Consider the following 17,286-nt stretch of genomic DNA (forward strand, 5'->3'; position numbering starts at 1 on the left):
GCGGAGGACGGGCTCTAGGCGCTCGGGCTTCAGTAGTTGTGGCTCATGGGCTTAGTTACTCCGTGACATGTGGCATCTTCCCGGACCAGGGATGGAGCCCATGTCCCCTGCATTGGCTGGTGGATTCTTAACCACTGTGCCACTAGGGAAGTCCCTGTGATACATTTTGAGTTAATTTTTGTGAAAAGTCTATGCCTATATTCACTTTTTTATATGTGGATGTCCAGTTGTTCCAGCGCCATTTGTTGAAAAGGCTGTCTTTGCTCCACTGTTTTGCCTTTGCTCCTTTGTCAGAGATCAGCTGGCTGTATTTATGTGGGTCTATATCTGGGCTTTCTCTTCTGTTCTGTTGATCCATTTGTTCTTTTGCCAGTACCACACTGTCTTGATAATTGATGCTTTATAATAAGTTTTGCAGTTGGATAGTATCAGTCCTCTAACTTTGTTTTTCTCCTTCAATATTGTGTTGGCTATTTTGGGTCTTTTGTCTCTCTATACAAACTTTAGAATTATTTTGTTGGTATCCACAAAATAACTCATTGGGATTACACTGAATCTGTACATCCAGTTGGGAGGAATTGACATCTTAACAATATTGAATTTTCTTATCTGTGAACATGGGATATCTCTGTTTACTTAGTTGTTCTTTGATTTTGTTCATGTGAGTTTTATACTTTTCCTTGTATAGCTCTTTACATATTTTGTTAGATTTATACCTAAGTATTTTGTTTGGGGGGATGCAAATGTAAATGATACTGTGTTTTTTTTTTCCTTTTTTTAAACATCTTTATTGAAGTATAATTGCTTTACAATGGTGTGTTAGTTTCTGCTTTATAACAAAGTGAATCAGTTATACATATACATATGTTCCCATATCTCTTCCCTCTTGCATCTCCCTCCCTCCCACCCTCCCTATCCCACCCCTCTAGGTGGTCACAAAGCACCGAGCTGATCTCCCTGTGCTATGCGGCTGCTTCCCACTAGCTATCTGTTTTACGTTTGGTAGTGTGTATATGTCCATGCCACTCTCTCACCCTGTCACATCGCACCCCTCCCACTCCCCATATCCTCAAGTCCATTCTCTAGTAGGTCTGTGTCTTTATTCCCGTCTTGCCACTAGGTTCTTCATGACCTTTTTTTTTCTTTTTTTCCCTTAGATTCCATATATATGCGTTAATATACAATATTTGTTTTTCTCTTTCTGACTTACTTCACTCTGTATGACAGACTCTAACTCCATCCACCTCATTACAAATACCTCCATTTCATTTCTTTTTATGGCTGAGTAATATTCCATTGTATATATGTGCCACATCTTCTTTATCCCTTCATCCGATGATGGACACTTAGGTTGCTTCCATGTCCTGGCTATTGTAAATAGAGCTGCAATGAACATTTTGGTACATGACTCTTTTTGAATTATGGTTTTCTCAGGGTATATGCCCAGTAGTGGGATTGCTGGGTCGTATGGTAGTTCTATTTTTAGTTTTTTAAGGAACCTCCATACTGTTCTCCATAGTGGCTGTATCAATTTTTTTTTTACATTCCCACCAACAGTTCAAGAGTGTTCCCTTTTCTCCACACCCTCTCCAGCATTTATTGTTTCTAGATTTTTTGATGATGGCCATTCTGACCGGTGTGAGATGATACCTCATTGTAGTTTTGATTTGCATTTCTCTAATGATTAATGATGTTGAGCATTCTTTCATGTGTCTGTTGGCCATCTGTATATCTTCTTTGGAGAAATGTCTATTTAGGTCTTCTGCCCATTTTTGGATTGGGTTGTTTGTTTTTTTGTTATTGAGCTGCATGAGCTGCTTGTAAATCTTGGAGATTAATCCTTTGTCAGTTGCTTCATTTGCAAATATTTTCTCCCATTCTGAGGGTTGTCTTTTGGTCTTGTTTATGGTTTCCTTTGCTGTGCAAAAGCTTTTAAGTTTCATTAGGTCCCATTTGTTTATTTGTGTTTTTATTTCCATTTCTCTAGGGGCTGGGTCAAAAAGGATCTTGCTGTGATTTATGTCATAGAGTGTTCTGCCTATGTTTTCCTCTAAGAGTTTGATAGTGTCTGGCCTTACACTTAGGTCTTTAATCCATTTTGATTTTATTTTTGTATATGATGTCAGGGAGTGTTCTAATTTCATACTTTTACATGTACCTGTCCAATTTTCCCAGCACCACTTATTGAAGAGGCTATCTTTTCTCCACTGTATATGCTTGCCTCCTTTATCGAAGATAAGGTGACCATATGTGCGTGGGTTTATCTCTGGGCTTTCTATCCTGTTCCATTGATCTATATTTCTGTTTTTGTGCCAGTACCAAACTGTCTTGATTACTGTAGCTTTGTAATATAGTCTGAAGTCAGGGAGCCTGATTCCTCCAGCTCCATTTTTCGTTCTCAAGATTGCTGTGGCTATTCGGGGTCTTTTGTGTCTCCATACAAATTGTGAAATTTTTTGTTCTAGTTCTGTGAAAAATGCCAGTGGTAGTTTGATAGGGATTGCATTGAATCTGTAGATTGCTTTGGGTAGTAGAGTCATTTTCACAATGTTGATTCTTCCAATCCAAGAACATGGTATATCTCTCCATCTATTTGTATCATCTTTAATTTCTTTCATCAGTGTCCTATAATTTTCTGCATACAGGTCTTTTGTCTCCTTAGGTAGGTTTATTCCTAGATATTTTATTCTTTTTGTTGCAATGGTAAATGGGAGTGTTTTCTTAATTTCACTTTCAGATTTTTCATCATTGGTATATAGGAATGCAAGAGATTTCTGTGCATTAATTTTGTATCCTGCTACTTTACCAAATTCATTGATTAGCTCTAGTAGTTTCCTGGTAGCATCTTTAGGATTCTCTATGTATAGTATCATGTCATCTGCAAACAGTGACAGCTTTACTTCTTCTTTTCCTATTTGGATTCCTTTTATTTCTTTTTCTTTTCTGATTGCTGTGGCTAACACTTCCAAAACCATGTTGAATAATAGTGGTGAGAGTGGGCAACCTTTTCTTGTTCCTGATCTTAGTGGAAATGGTTTCAGTTTTTCACCATTGAGGACAATGTTGGCTGTGGGTTTGTCATATATGGCCTTTATTATGTTGAGGAAAGTTCCCTCTATGCCTACTTTCTTCAGGGCTTTTATCATAAATGGGTGTTGAATTTTGTCGAAAGCTTTCTCTGCATCTATTGAGATGATCATATGGTTTTTCTCCTTCAATTTGTTAATATGATATATCACGTTGATTGATTTGCGTATATTGAAGAATCAATCCTTGCATTCCTTGAATAAACCCCACTTGATCATGGTGTATGATCCTTTTAATGGGCTGTTGGATTCTGTTTGCTAGTATTTTGTTGAGGATTTTTGCATCTATGTTCATCAGTGATATTGGCCTGTAGCTTTCTTTCTTTGTGACATCTTTGTCTGGTTTTGGTATCAGGGTGATGGTGGCCTCGTAGAATGAGTTGGGGAGTGTTCCTCCCTCTGCAATATTTTGGAAGAGTTTGAGAAGGATAGGTGTTAGCTCTTCTCTAAATGTTTGATAGAATTCGCCTGTGAAGCCACCTGGTCCTGGGCTTTTGTTTGTTGGAAGGTTTTTAATCACAGTTTCAATTTCAGTGCTTGTGATTGGTCTGTTCATATTTTCTATTTCTTCCTGGTTCAGTCTCGGTAGGTTGTGCATTTCTAAGAATCTGTCCATTTCTTCCAGGTTGTCCATTTTATTGGCATAGAGTTGCTTGTAATAATCTCTCATGATCGTTTGTATTTCTGCAGTGTCAGTGGTTACTTCTCCTTTTTCATTTCTAATTCTATTGATTTGAGTCTTCTCCCTTTTTCTCTTGATGAGTCTGGCTAATGGTTTATCAATTTTGTTTATCTTCTCGAAGAACCAGCTTTTAGTTTCATTGATTTTTGCTATTGTTTCCTTCATTTCTTTTTCATTTATTTCTGATCTGATCTTTATGATTTCTTTCCTTCTGCTAGCTTTGGGGTTTTTTTGCTCTTCTTTCTCTAATTGCTTTAGGTGCAAGGTTAGGTTGTTTATTTGAGATGTTTCCTGTTTCTTGATGTAGGCTTGTATTGCTATAAACTTCCCTCTTAGAACTGCTTTTGCTGCATCCCATAGGTTTTGGGTCGTCGTGTCTCCATTGTCATTTGTTTCTAGGTATTTTTTGATTTCCCCTTTGATTTCTTCAATGATCACTTCGTTATTAAGTAGTGTATTGTGTAGCCTCCATGTGTTTGTATTTTTTACAGATCTTTTCCTGTAATTGATATCTAGTCTCATAGCGTTGTGGTCGGAAAAGATACTTGATACGATTTCAATTTTCTTAAATTTACCAAGGCTTGATTTGTGACCCAAGATATGATCTATCCTGGAGAATGTTCCATGAGCACTTGAGAAAAATGTGTATTCTGTTGTTTTTGGGTGGAATGTCCTATAAATATCAATTAAGTCCATCTTGTTTAATGTATCATTTAAAGCTTGTGTTTCCTTATTTATTTTCATTTTGGATGATCTGTCCATTGGTGAAAGTGGGGTGTTAAAGTCCCCTACTATGATTGTGTTACTGTCGATTTCCCCTTTTATGGCTGTTAGTATTTGCCTTATGTATTGAGGTGCTCCTATGTTGGGTGCATAAATATTTACAATTGTTATACCTTCCTCTTGGATCGATCCCTTGATCATTATATAGTGTCCTTCCTTGTCTCTTGTAATAGTCTTTATTTTAAAGTCTATTTTGTCTGATATGAGAATTGCTACTCCAGCTTTCTTCTGATTTCCATTTGCATGGAATATCTTTTTCCATCCCCTCACTTTCAGTCTGTATGTGTCTCTAGGTCTGAAGTGGGTCTCTTGTAGACAGCATATATACGGGTCTTGTTTTTGTATCCATTCAGCCAGTCTGTGTCTTTTGGTGGGAGCATTTAATCCATTTACATTTAAGGTAATTATTGATATGTATGTTCCTATTCCCATTTTCTTAAATATTTTGGGTTTGTTATTGTAGGTGTTTTCCTTCTCTTGTGTTTCTTGCCTAGAGAAGTTCCTTTAGCATTTGTTGTAAAGCTGGTTTGGTGGTTCTGAACTCTCTCAGCTTTTGCTTGTCTGTAAAGGTTTTAATTTCTCCATCAAATCTGAATGAGATCCTTGCTGGGTAGAGTAACCTTGGTTGTAGGTTTTTCTCCTTCATGACTTTAAGTATATCCTGCCACTCCCTTCTGGCTTGCAGAGTTTCTGCTGAAAGATCAGCTGTTAACCTTATGGGGATTCCCTTGTGTGTCATTTGTTGTTTTTCCCTTGCTGCTTTTAATATGTTTTCTTTATATTTAACTTTTGATAGTTTGATTAATATGTGTCTTGGCGTGTTTCTCCTTGGATTTTTCCTGTATGGGACTCTCTGTGCTTCCAGGACTTGATTAACTATTTCCTTTCCCATAGTAGGGAAGTTTTCAACTATAATCTCTTCAAATGTTTTCTCAGTCCCTTTCTTTTTCTCTTCTTCTTCTGGGACCCCTATATTTCGAATGTTGGTGTGTTTAATGTTGTCCCAGAGGTCTCTGAGACTGTCCTCAGTTCTTTTCATTATTTTTTCTTTATTCTGCTCTGCAGTAGTTATTTCCACTATTTTATCTTCCAGGTCACTTATCCGTTCTTCTGCCTCAGTTATTCTGCTATTGATCCTGTCTAGAGTATTTTTAATTTCATTTATTGTGTTTTTCATCATTGCTTGGTTCCTCTTTAGTTCTTCTACGTCCTTGTTAAATGTTTCTTGCATTTTGTCTATTCTATTTCCAAGATTTTGGATCATCTTTACTATCATTATTCTGAATTCTTTTTCAGGTAGACTGCCTATTTCCTCTTCATTTGTTAGGTCTGGTGTGTTTTGACCCTGCTCCTTCACCTGCTGTGTGTTTTTTTGTCTTCTCATTTTGCTTATCTTACTGTGTTTGGGGTCTCCTTTTCACAGGCTGCAGGTTCGTAGTTCCCGTTGTTTTTGGTATCTGTCCCCAGTGGCTAAGGTTGGTTCAGTGGGTTGTGTAGGCTTCCTGGTGGAGGGAACTAGTGCCTGTGTTCTGGTGGATGAGGCTGGATCTTGTCTTTCTGGTGGGCACGTCCACGTCTGGTGGTGTGTTTTGGGGTGTCTGTGGCCTTATTATGATCTTAGGCAGCCACTCTGCTAATGGATGGGGCTGTGTTCCTGTCTTGCTAGTTGTTTGGCATAGGGTGTCCAGCACTGTAGCTTGCTGGTCGTTGAGTGAAGCTGGGTCTTGATGTTGAGATGGAGATCTCTGAGAGATTTTCGCCATTTGGTATTCCATGGAGCTGGGAGGTCTCTTGTGGACCAGTGTCCTGAAGTTGGCTCTCCCGCCTCAGAGGCACAGCCCTGATGCCTGGCTGGAGCACCAAGAGCCTTTCATCCACACGGCTCAGAATAAAAGGGAGAAAAAAATAGAAAGAAAGAAAGAGGATAAAATAAAATAAAATAAAGCTATTATAATAAAAAATAAGAAAAAAATTATTAAGAAAAAATTATTAAGAAAAAATTTTTTTTAATATTTAAAAATAGATTTATTAATTTTTTATAAGAAAAAAAATTAATTTTTAAAATAAAAAATATGAAAAAACTTATTAAAAATTTTTTTAATTTCTAAAAATAGAAAATAAGGAAAAAATTATTAAGAAAACATTTATTAGGAAAAAAATTTTTTTAAGTAAAAAAACAAAAAAAAAAACAAAAAAAAACCCCCAAAAAATGGATGGACCTAACCCTAGGACTAATGGTGAAAGCAAAGCTGTGCAGACAAAATCTCACCCAGAAGCATACACATATACACTCACAAAAAAAAGGAAAAGGGGAAGAATTAATATCTCCTGCTCCCAGAGTCCCCCTCCTGAATTTGGGCTGATTCGTTGTCTATTCACGTGTTCAACAGAGGCAGGCACATCAAGGTGTTTGTGGAGCTTTAATCCGCTGCTCCTGAGGCTGCTGGGAGAGATTTCCCTTTCTCTTCCCTGTTCGCACAGCTCCTGGGGTTCAGCTTTGGATTTGGACCCGCCTCTGCGTGTAGGTCGCCTGAGGGCGTCTGTTCCCCGCCCAGACAGGACGGGGTTAAAGGAGCAGCTGCTTCGGGGGCTCTGGCTCACTCAGGACGGTGGGAGGGAGGGGTACGGATGCGGGGCGAGCCTGCGGCGGCAGAGGCCGGCGTGACGTTGCAGCAGCCTGAGGCGCGCCGGGCGTTCTCCTGGGGAAGTTGTCCCCGGATCACGGGACCCTGGCAGTGGCGGGCTGCACCGGCTCCCCGGAGGGGCGGTGTGGAGAGTGACCTGTGCTCGCACACAGGCTTCTTGGTGGCGGCAGCAGCAGCCTTAGCGTCTCCTGCCCGTCTCTGGGGTCCGCACTGATAGCCGCAGCTTGCGCCCGCCTCTGGGGTCCGCGCTGATGGCCGCGGCTCACGCCTGCCTCTGGGGTCTGCGCTGATAGCCGCGGCTCGCGCCCGTCTCTGGAGCTGGTTTAGGCGGCACTCTGAATCCCCTCTCCTTGCGCGCGCCATGAAACAAAGAGGCAAGAAAAAGTCTCTTGCCTCTTCAGCAGCTGCAGACTTTTTCCCGGACTCCCTCCCGGCTAGCACCGAAGCCGGAGCCTCAGCTCCCAGCCCCCGCCCGCCCCGGCGGCTGAGCAGACAAGCCTCTCGGGCCGGTGAGCGCTACTCAGCACCGATCCTCCGTGCGAGAATCTCTCCTCTTTGCCCTCCGCACCCCTGTGGCTGCGCTCTCCTCCGTGGCTCCGAAGCTCCCCCCTCCGCCACCCGCAGTCTCTGCCCGCGAAGGGGCTCCTAGTGTGTGGAAACCTTTCCTCCTTCACAGCTCCCTCCCACTGGTGCAGGTCTGGTCCCTATTCTTTTGTCTCTGTTGTTTCTTTTTTCTTTTGCCCTACCCAAGTACGTGGGGATTTTCTTGCCTTTTGGGAGGTCTGACGTCTTCTGCCAGCGTCCAGTGGGTGTTCTGTAGGAGCAGTTCCACGTGTAGATGTATTTCTACTGTATCTGTGGGAAGGAAGGTGATCTCCGCGTCTTACTCTTCCGCCATCTTGCCCAGACCGATACTGTGTTTTTAATTTAAAATTCCACTTGTTCATAGCTGGTATATAGGAAAGTGATTGACTTTTGTATATTAATCTTGTATCCTGAAACCTTGCTATAATTGCCTATTAGTTTCAGAAGTTTTTTTATTGATTCTTTCAGATTTTCTACATAGATGAACATGTCATCCACAAACATAGTTTTATTTCTTCCTTCCCAATCTGTATACCTTTTATTTCCTTGTCTTATTGCATTAATTGGAACTTCCAGTAAGTGTTGAAAAGGAGTGGTGAGAGGGGGACATCCTTGCTTTGTACCTGATCTTAGTTGGGGAAGCTTTTTTTTTTTCATTTTTTTATTTACTTATTTATTTTTTATTTTTGGCTGCATTGGGTCTTCATTGCTGCGCGTGGGCTTTCTCTAGTTGTGTTGAGCGGGGACTACTCTTTGTTTTGGTGTGCGGGCTTCTCATTGCGGTGCCTTCTCGTTGTGGAGCACGGGCTCTAGGCGCATGGGCTTCAGTAGTTGTGGCACATGGGCTCTAGAGCGCAGGCTCAGCAGTTTTGGCACACGGGCTTAGTTGCTCCGCGGCATGTGGGATCTTCCTGGACCAGGGCTCGAATCCGTGTCCCCTGCATGGGAGGTGGATTCTTAACCACTGCGCCACCAGGGAAGCCCAGTTGGGGAAGCTCTGAGTTTCTCAACATTAAGTATGATGTTAGTTGTTGGGTTTTTTTTGTAGATATTCCTTATCAGGTTGAGGAAGTTCCCCTCTGTTTCTGGTTTACTGAAGTTTTTGTCATGAATGCATGTTGGAGAGCTGATTCTACTTTTTTTGTTTTGTTTTGTTTTTGGGGTTTTTTTTTGTTTGATTTTTTGGGCTAATAGCTTCATTGAGATTTCACATACCATATATATTAACCACTCAAGGTGTACAATTCAGTGTTTTTTAGTATATTCACAGAGTTATGCAACAATCAGTTTTAGGACATACCACCCTAAAAAGAAACACCATACCCTTTAGCAGTCATCCCCACCCTCACTCTCTTCTCTCGGCTTCAGGCAATCATTGCTGTACTTTCTGTCTATAGATTTGCTTATTCTGGCCATTTGCTGTTTCATATAAATGGAATCATGCAAATGTGTGGTCTTTCGTGTCTGGTTTCTTTCACTTAGCATAATGTTTTCAAGGTTCATCATATTGTAGCATAATATATCAGTACTTCATTCCTTTTTATTGCTGAATAATAGTTGCATGGATATACCATGTTTTGTTTATCCATTCATCAGTCGATGGACAGTTGGGTTGTTTTACTTTTTGGCTTTTATGAATAGTAATATGAAATTCTGTATACAAGTTTTTGTGTAGACATATGTTTTCATTTCTCTTAGGTATATAACTAGGAGTAGAATTACTGGGTCATATGGTAACTGTATGTTTAACCTTTTGAGGAACTGCCAGTGACTGCCACATTTTATTTTCTACCAACAATGTATGAGGGTTCCAGTTTCTCTACATCCTTGTTAACACTTATCTGTCTTTTTGATTATAGCCATCCTAGTGAGTGTGAAGTGATATCTCGTGGTTTTGTTTTGCATTTTCTCTGATGATTAATGACATTGAGCATCTTTTCATGTGCTTATTGGCCATTTGTATGTCTTCCGGGGAGAAATGTCTATTCAGATCTGTTGCCCACTTAAAAATTACCTTTTAATTATTAAGTTTTAAGCATTTCTCATATATTCTGGATACGAGTCCTTTGTCAGATGTATGATTAACAAGTATTTTCTCTCTGTGGGTTGTCTTTTTACTTTTCTTGATGGTGTCCTTCGGAGCACAAAAGTTTTTAATTTTGTTGAAGTCAGAGAGCTTATTCTGACTGCTCTGTGTGAATCTGGATTCCAGGGACAGGTGTGGAAGCAGGAGAGCAGTTGTTACGAGAACAATGCAGTGGTCCAAGTGAGAGGTGTACTGGCTTTATCTCAGGCAGGGCCACAGAGTTGGTGAGAAGGGGCCAACTGTGAGGTAGGTTAGGACATAGAGCTGATGGAACAAGGTGAGGGATTACTGTAGGGGTGAGGGAGAGGGAGAAATCATGGATGAATGCTAGGGTTTCAGCTTAAATAATTTTTTTTTCTTTTTTTAGAGGGAAGGATTTTTTAATTAATTAAGTTATTTATTTTTGGCTGTGTTGGGTCTTCGTTTTGTGCGAGGGCTTTCTCTAGTTGCAGCAAGTGGGGGCCACTCTTCATCGCGGTACGCGGGCCTTTCACTATCGCGGCCTCTCTTGTTGCGGGACACAGGCTCCAGACGCGCAGGCTCAGTAGTTGTGGCTCACGGGCCTAGTTGCTCCGTGGCATGTGGGATCTCCCAGACCAGGGCTCGAACCCGTGTTCCCTGCATTGGCAGGCAGATTCTCAACCACTGCGCCACCAGGGAAGCCCTCAGCTTAAATAATTTTGATCCAAAATTTGATTGTGCTGTCTGTTACCTGCTACAGAATTATGATAGTTTTTAATGGAGTTTGGCCAGCGAGTCCTGCACTCCCTTCTTACACATTTGAAGTTGCTTTTGATTGTATGATCACTGATTGTGCCAAGGAGATGGTTCCAGAGACTCTGACCTTCCATATTACCCTCTAATACTGCCTAAGCCACCTCAAATAAACATATTTTCTAAGTGAGACTAGTGTGCCTGCTTTACAAGTGCAGTTTCGAGGCAAGTCCTCTGCCCCCTTCTAACCAGACTGCAATCTCAAAGCCCCTTCTGTGTAGAGATTATGGAACTCTCAGTGAATAGTATCAGTTCAAGGGAATGAGTTTTTGAAATCTAAATGTCATAATTTGACAGAGCTACTTTGAGGAAAAAGACTTTTAAAGGAGGAATTAATATCAGCTGACATTTGTGAAGTGCTTAGTACCTCTGCTTGCTTCCTAGGAGATCTCATCAGCTAAAGTGGAAATTAAAACACTTTGAGAAAATCTTGGTTTATGAATATAGCATGTTCTCTTGGTTTATGAATATAGCGTGTTCTCTGCAGTTTTTTTATATGGTCACTAAAAATCTTATTCTAGGGAAGTATTTAATGACATGGCAAATGCTCATGATTTATTAAGTGAAAAACTGTGTGTGTTTACACACATGTAGCTATACCCTATCTATATATGTAACATGTCTCTATGATGGGATTATGAGTGGCATTTATTTCATTCTTTGTACTTTTCTGTATTGCTACATTTTTGATAGTGAACATTTATAACTTTTATAAAAATGAAATTTTATTTTAAAAAATCACGTAAATCATGGTGCATCAGTGTTTGTGTGCACACACGCATCAAGGAAGTACATCTTTTCCTGCTCCTGTGATGCCCTTCTGCTTGAAGCTGGAGAGGAACTGTTGAAATGAGAACATTTCTCGCCTGTAAGGTGGAGATAACAGTGGTGCCAACCTCCTGAGGTTTTTTGTGAGGATTTAATGAGTTCGTGCGCTAAAACAGTTTCCGTTAAGTAATAGTGTTCACTGTTACCATTGTTGCTATTTTCATTGTTAGTTTGGCTTTAGTGTCCTCCTTACAATGATCTACGTGCTCTCCCAAGGTGTCTGACTGCGGCTGTTCTCGCTTGTGTTTGCCTGATAGCCGTTTCATTTTCATTTGATTTCGGGGTCATGTGGGTTTTGCCCACCTCTCTGGAGTACTTGTACAAACCAAAGATTGGGGAGCATGGATATATTTTAGCCAAGGCAGTCTTGACCTTACAAAGTTGTAAATTTATGAAGTATGCTGCTGTATGGACAGGATCAACATTCACCGTCAAAATTCCACTTAAAATTATATGACCCTGGGCAAATTTCTGAACCTCCCAGAGCTTCAACTTCTGCTAAAAGAGGGTATATTAATGTTCTTGACCATTGCAGAGGGACTTATTACTGTTTGCTTACCTTTAGGAAAGGTGCTTGTAAGTTACCCTGCCTGCTTCACTGTATGTGTTGTCTATTGTGGCTGTCAAATGAAATAGGAGTCTGAAAATGATCTAGAGGATTTTTATTCCAGCATTGAACTGGGGCCATATTGGAGAAAAGATGATATTTTGTTTCTTTTCCATTCTTTTTTTTTTTTTTTTTTAATATTTATTTATTTATTTATTTATTTATTTATTTATTTATTTATTTATTTATGGCTGTGTTGGGTCTTCGTTTCTGTGCGAGGGCTTTCTGTAGTTGTGGCAAGCGGGGGCCACTCTTCATCGCGGTGCGCGGGCCTCTCACTATCGTGGCCTCTCTTGTTGCGGAGCACAGGCTCCAGATGCGCAGGCTCAGTAATTGTGGCTCACGGGCCTAGTTGCTCCGTGGCATGTGGGATCCTCCCAGACCAGGGCTCGAACCCGTGTCCCCTGCATTGGCAGGCGGATTCTCAACCACTGCGCCACCAGGGAAGCCCTCTTTTCCATTCTTGAACTCACTCCTTCCTTGCAGATTTTCCTTTTTTATAACTCATTCATTTATTCAATAAATACTTAGTGTGGGACTTCCCTGGTGGCGCAGTGGTTGAGAGTCCGCCTGCCAATGTAGGGGACACGGGTTCGAGCCCTGGTCCGGGAGGATCCCACATGCTGCAGAGCAACTAGGCCCATGCGCCACAACTGCTGAGCCTGTGCTCTAGAACCTGTGAGGCACAACTACTGAGCCCGCATATTGCACCTACTGAAGCCCGCGCACCTAGAGCCCGTGCTCCACAACAAAAGAAGCCCGCGCACCGCAACGAAGAGTAGCCCCTGCTCTCAGCAGTTAGAGAAAGCCCGCGCACAGCAACGAAGTCCCAATGCAGCCAAAAATACATAAATAAATAAAATAAATAAATTTATAAAAAAATAAATTAATTAATACTTAGTGCCTCCGACGTGCCTGACCCTTTTCTAGGTTCCAGGGGCTAGAGGGGTAAGTGAGGTGAATGTGGCCTGTGCTCTTGGGCGTACAGACCAGTGGTGGAGGGGCCAGGCAGAGATGGCCATCAGCAGCAGAGGAAGAGGATGTGTGGGGAAGGAGAAGCAGGGGGTGGGGGTGTGATAGAGAGTCCTTTGGAAAGGGCTGAGGCCTTGAAGGGCAAAGGCCTAGATTCAGGTCTTGCCCGTGTGGTCTTGAGCAAGTCTTGCGACCCTCTGGCCCTCAGTAGCTTATGTAAAAGTTTTTTTTTTTTTAAGTGCTTCTATAGCACCTTGTTTTTTTAATTTATTTTATTTAATTAATTAATTAATTTATTTATTTATTTATGGCTGCGTTGGGTCTTCGTTTCTGTGTGAGGGCTTTCTCTAGTTGCGGCAAGCGGGGGCCACTCTTCATCGCGGTGCGCGGGCCTCTCACTATCGCGGCCTCTCTTGTTGCGGAGCACAGGCTCCAGACGCGCAGGCTCAGCAATTGTGGCTCACGGGCCCAGTTGCTCCGCGGCATGTGGGATCCTCCCAGACCAGGGCTCGAACCCGTGTCCTCTGCACTGGCAGGCAGATTCTCAACCACTGCACCACCAGGGAAGCCCAAGTTTTTTTTTTTTAAATTAGAGTATAATTGCTTTACAACGTTGTGTTGGTTTCTGCTGTACAATGAAGTGAATCAGCTATATGCATACATATATCCCCTCCCTCTTGGACCTCCCTCCCACCCCCTCCCAACCCACCCATCTAGGTCATCACAGAGCACCGAGTTGAGCTTCCTGTGCTTTATAGCAAGTTCCCACAGGCTATCTATTTTACGCATGTTAGTGTATTTATGTCAATTCTAATCTCCCATTTCGTCCCACCCACCCCTTCCCCTCCTGTGTCCACGTGTCCATTCTCTATGTCTACGTCTCTATTCCTGCCCTGCACATAGGTTCATCTGTACCATTTTTCTAGATTCCACATATATGCGTTAATATACAATATTTGTTTTTCTCTTTCTGGCTTACTTCACTCTGTATAACAGACTCTAGATCCATCCACATCTCTACAAATGACCCAACTTCATTCCTTTCTATGGCTGAGTGATATTCCATTGTATATATATACCACATCTTCTTTATTCATTCATCTGTCTTTGGACATTTAGGTTGTTTCCATGTCCTGGCTATTGTAAACAGTGCTGCAATGAACCAGTTGGGGTACATGTGTCCTTTTGAGTTATGGTTTTCTCAGGGTATATGCTCAGTAGTGGGATTGCTGGGTCATATGTAGTTCTATTTCTAGTTTTTTAGGGAATCTCCATACTGTTCTCCACAGTGGCTGTATCAATTTACATTCCCACCAACAGTGCAAGAGGGTTCCCTTTGCTCCACACCCTCTCCAGCATTTATTGTTTGTAGACTTTTTAAAAATACATTTATTTATTTTATTTATTTATTTTTGGCTGAGTTGGGTCTTTGCTGCTGCACGTGGGCTTTCTCTGGTTGCGGCGAGCGGGGCTGCTCTTTGTTGCAGTGCGCGGGCTTCTCATTGTGGTGGCTTCTCTTGTGGAGCATGGGCTCTAGGTGCGCGGGCTTCAGTAGTTGTGGCTTGCAGGTTCTAGAGCGCAAGCTCAGTAGTTGTGGCACATGGGCTTAGTTGCTCCATGGCATGTGAGATCTTCCTGGACCAAGGATCGAACCTGTTTCCTCTGCATTGGCAGGCGGACTCTTACCACTGCACCGCCAGGGAAGCCCTGTAGTTTTTTTTTTTTTTAATTAATTAATTAATTTATTTATTTATGGCTGTGTTGGGTCTTCGTTTCTGTGCGAGGGCTTTCTCTAGTTGCGGCAAGCGGGGGCCACTCTTCATCGCGGTGCACGGGCCTCTCACTGTCGCGGCCTCTCTTGTTGCGGGACACAGGCTCCAGACGTGCAAGCTCAGTAGTTGTGGCTCACGGGCCTAGTTGCTCTGCGGCATGTGGGATCTTCCCAGACCAGGGCTCAAACCCGTGTCCCCTGCATTGGCAGGCAGATTCTCAACCACTGCGCCACCAGGGAAGCCCCCTGTAGATTTTTTGATGATGGTCATTCTGACCCGTGTGAGGTGATACTTCATTGTAGTTGTTTTTTGTTTGTTTGGTTTTTTTTGGCTGAGTTGGGTCTTCGTTGCTGCTAACGGGCTTTCTCTAGTTGCCGAGCGGGGGCTACTCTTTGTTGCGGTGCACGGACTTCTCATTGCGGTGGTTTCTCTTGTTGTGGAGCATGGGCTCTAGGCACACCGGCTCAGTAGTTGCAGTGCGTGGGCTCTAGGGCATGCAGGCTTCAGTAGTTGTGGCGCGTGGGCTCTAGAATGCAGTGCTCAACTAAGCACATGGGCTTAGTTGCTCCATGGCATGTGGGATCTTCCAGGACCAGGGATCGAGCCTGTGTCCCCTGCATTGGCAGGTGGATTCTTAACCACTGTGCCACCAGGGAAGTCCCCTCATTGTAGGTTTGATTTGCATTTCACTAATAATTAGTGATGCTGAGCATCCTTTTATGTGCCCCTTGGCCATCTGTATGTCCTCCTTGGAGAGATGTCTATTTAGTTCTGCCCATATTTCAATTGGGTTGTTTGTTTTTTTGATATTGAGCTCCATGAGCTGTTCGTATATTTTGGAGATTAATCCTTTGTCTGTTCCTTTGTTTGCAAATATTTTCTCCCATTCTGAGGGTTGTCTTTTCGTTTTGTTTATGGTTTCCTTTGCTGGGCAAAAGCTTTTAGATTTAAATAAGTCCCATTTGTTTATTTTTGTTTTTATTTCCTTTACTCTAGGAGGTGGGTCAAAAAAGATCTTGCTGTGGTTTACGTCAAAGTGTGTTTTTCCTATGTTTTCCTCTAAGAGTTTTATAGTGTCTGGTCTTACATTTAGGTCTTTAATCCATTTTGAGTTTATTTTTGTGTATGGTGTTAAGTAGTGTTCTAATTTCATTCCTTTACGTGTAGCTGTGCAGTTTTCCCAGCACCACTTATTGAAGAGGCTGTCTTTTCTCCACTGTATGTTCTTGCCTCCTTTGTCCTAAATTAGGTGACCATATGTATACGGGTTTATCTCTGGGCTTTCTATTCTGTACCATTGATCTATATTTCTGTTTTTGCCAGTACCATACTTGTCTTGATTACTGTAGCTTTGTAGTATAGTTTGAAGTTGGAGAGCCTGATTCCTCCAGCTCTGCTTTTCTTTCTCAAGATTGCTTTGCTATTTGGGGTCCTTTGTGTTTCCATACAAATTGTAAAATTTTTTGTTCTAATTCTGTGAAGAATGCCATTGGTAATTTGATAGGGATTGCACTGAATCTGTAGATTGCTTTGGGTAGTATAGTCATTATCACAATATTGATTCGTCCAATCCAAGAACATGGTGTATTTCTCCATCTGTTTACGTCATCTTTGATTTCTTTCATCAGTGTCTTATAGTTTTCTGAGTACAGGTCTTTTGCCTCCTTAGTAGGTTTATTCCCAGGTATATTATTCTTTTTGTTGCGATGGTAAATGGGATTCTTCCTCAATTTCTCTTTCTGATCTTTCATTGTTAGTGCATAGGAATGAAAGAGATTTCTGTGCATTAATTTTGTATCCTGCAACCTTACCAAATTCATTGATTAGTTCTAGTAGTTTTCTGGTGTCATCTTTAGGATTTTCTATGTATAGTCTCATGTCATCTGCAAACGGTGACAGTTTTACTTCTTTTCCAATTTGTATTCCTTTTATTTCTTTTTCTTCTCTGATTGCCGTGGCTGGGACTTCCAAAACCATGTAAAAGTTTGTAGGGTAAGGATTAAATGGGTGAATGAACACTTCATAAAGTATAACACGCTGTGTGATGATATATAACATGCTTCCCTTTATTGAGGGAAGCTTTGAATCCAAATTTTCCGGAGGTGTGGGTGTCAGTGCAGAACAGATAGGAGGTGTTGTGTAGCTGAGGTTCTGAGTGCTGTGGAGGCTGTGGCTATCCAGCCGGGGGACATGTTTCTCCACCACCTCGACACAGTGAGCTTATTCCTACGTCTGGATTGGTCCACTGTTCTCCTAGTGCAGTGTCTTTACTGTTTCTTTTCCACACGCTTTTTTTTTTTTGGCCATGTGGCTTGCGGAATCTTAGTTCCCCGACCAGGGATCGAATCTGTGTCCCCTGCAGTGGAAGTGCGGACTGCCAGGGAATTCCTCTTCTCCACATGCTGTCCTTCCTGGTGGGCTTCAGAATTCTGGATGTTTCTGGTGAAGCTTTCTCCACACTCTAGT

General features: G+C 41.9%; 1 protein-coding gene across 5 annotated transcripts in view; it reads left to right on the forward strand.

Moving 5' to 3' along the window:
* TECPR2 (tectonin beta-propeller repeat containing 2) overlaps positions 1-17,286 on the forward strand; it is a 107,238-nt gene that overhangs the window by 5,898 nt on the left and 84,054 nt on the right. The gene's annotated exons all lie outside the window — the stretch shown is intronic.

The sequence above is a fragment of the Balaenoptera acutorostrata genome, chromosome 3 (genome assembly GCF_949987535.1).
Source record: "Balaenoptera acutorostrata chromosome 3, mBalAcu1.1, whole genome shotgun sequence".
Taxonomy (NCBI): domain Eukaryota; kingdom Metazoa; phylum Chordata; class Mammalia; order Artiodactyla; family Balaenopteridae; genus Balaenoptera; species Balaenoptera acutorostrata.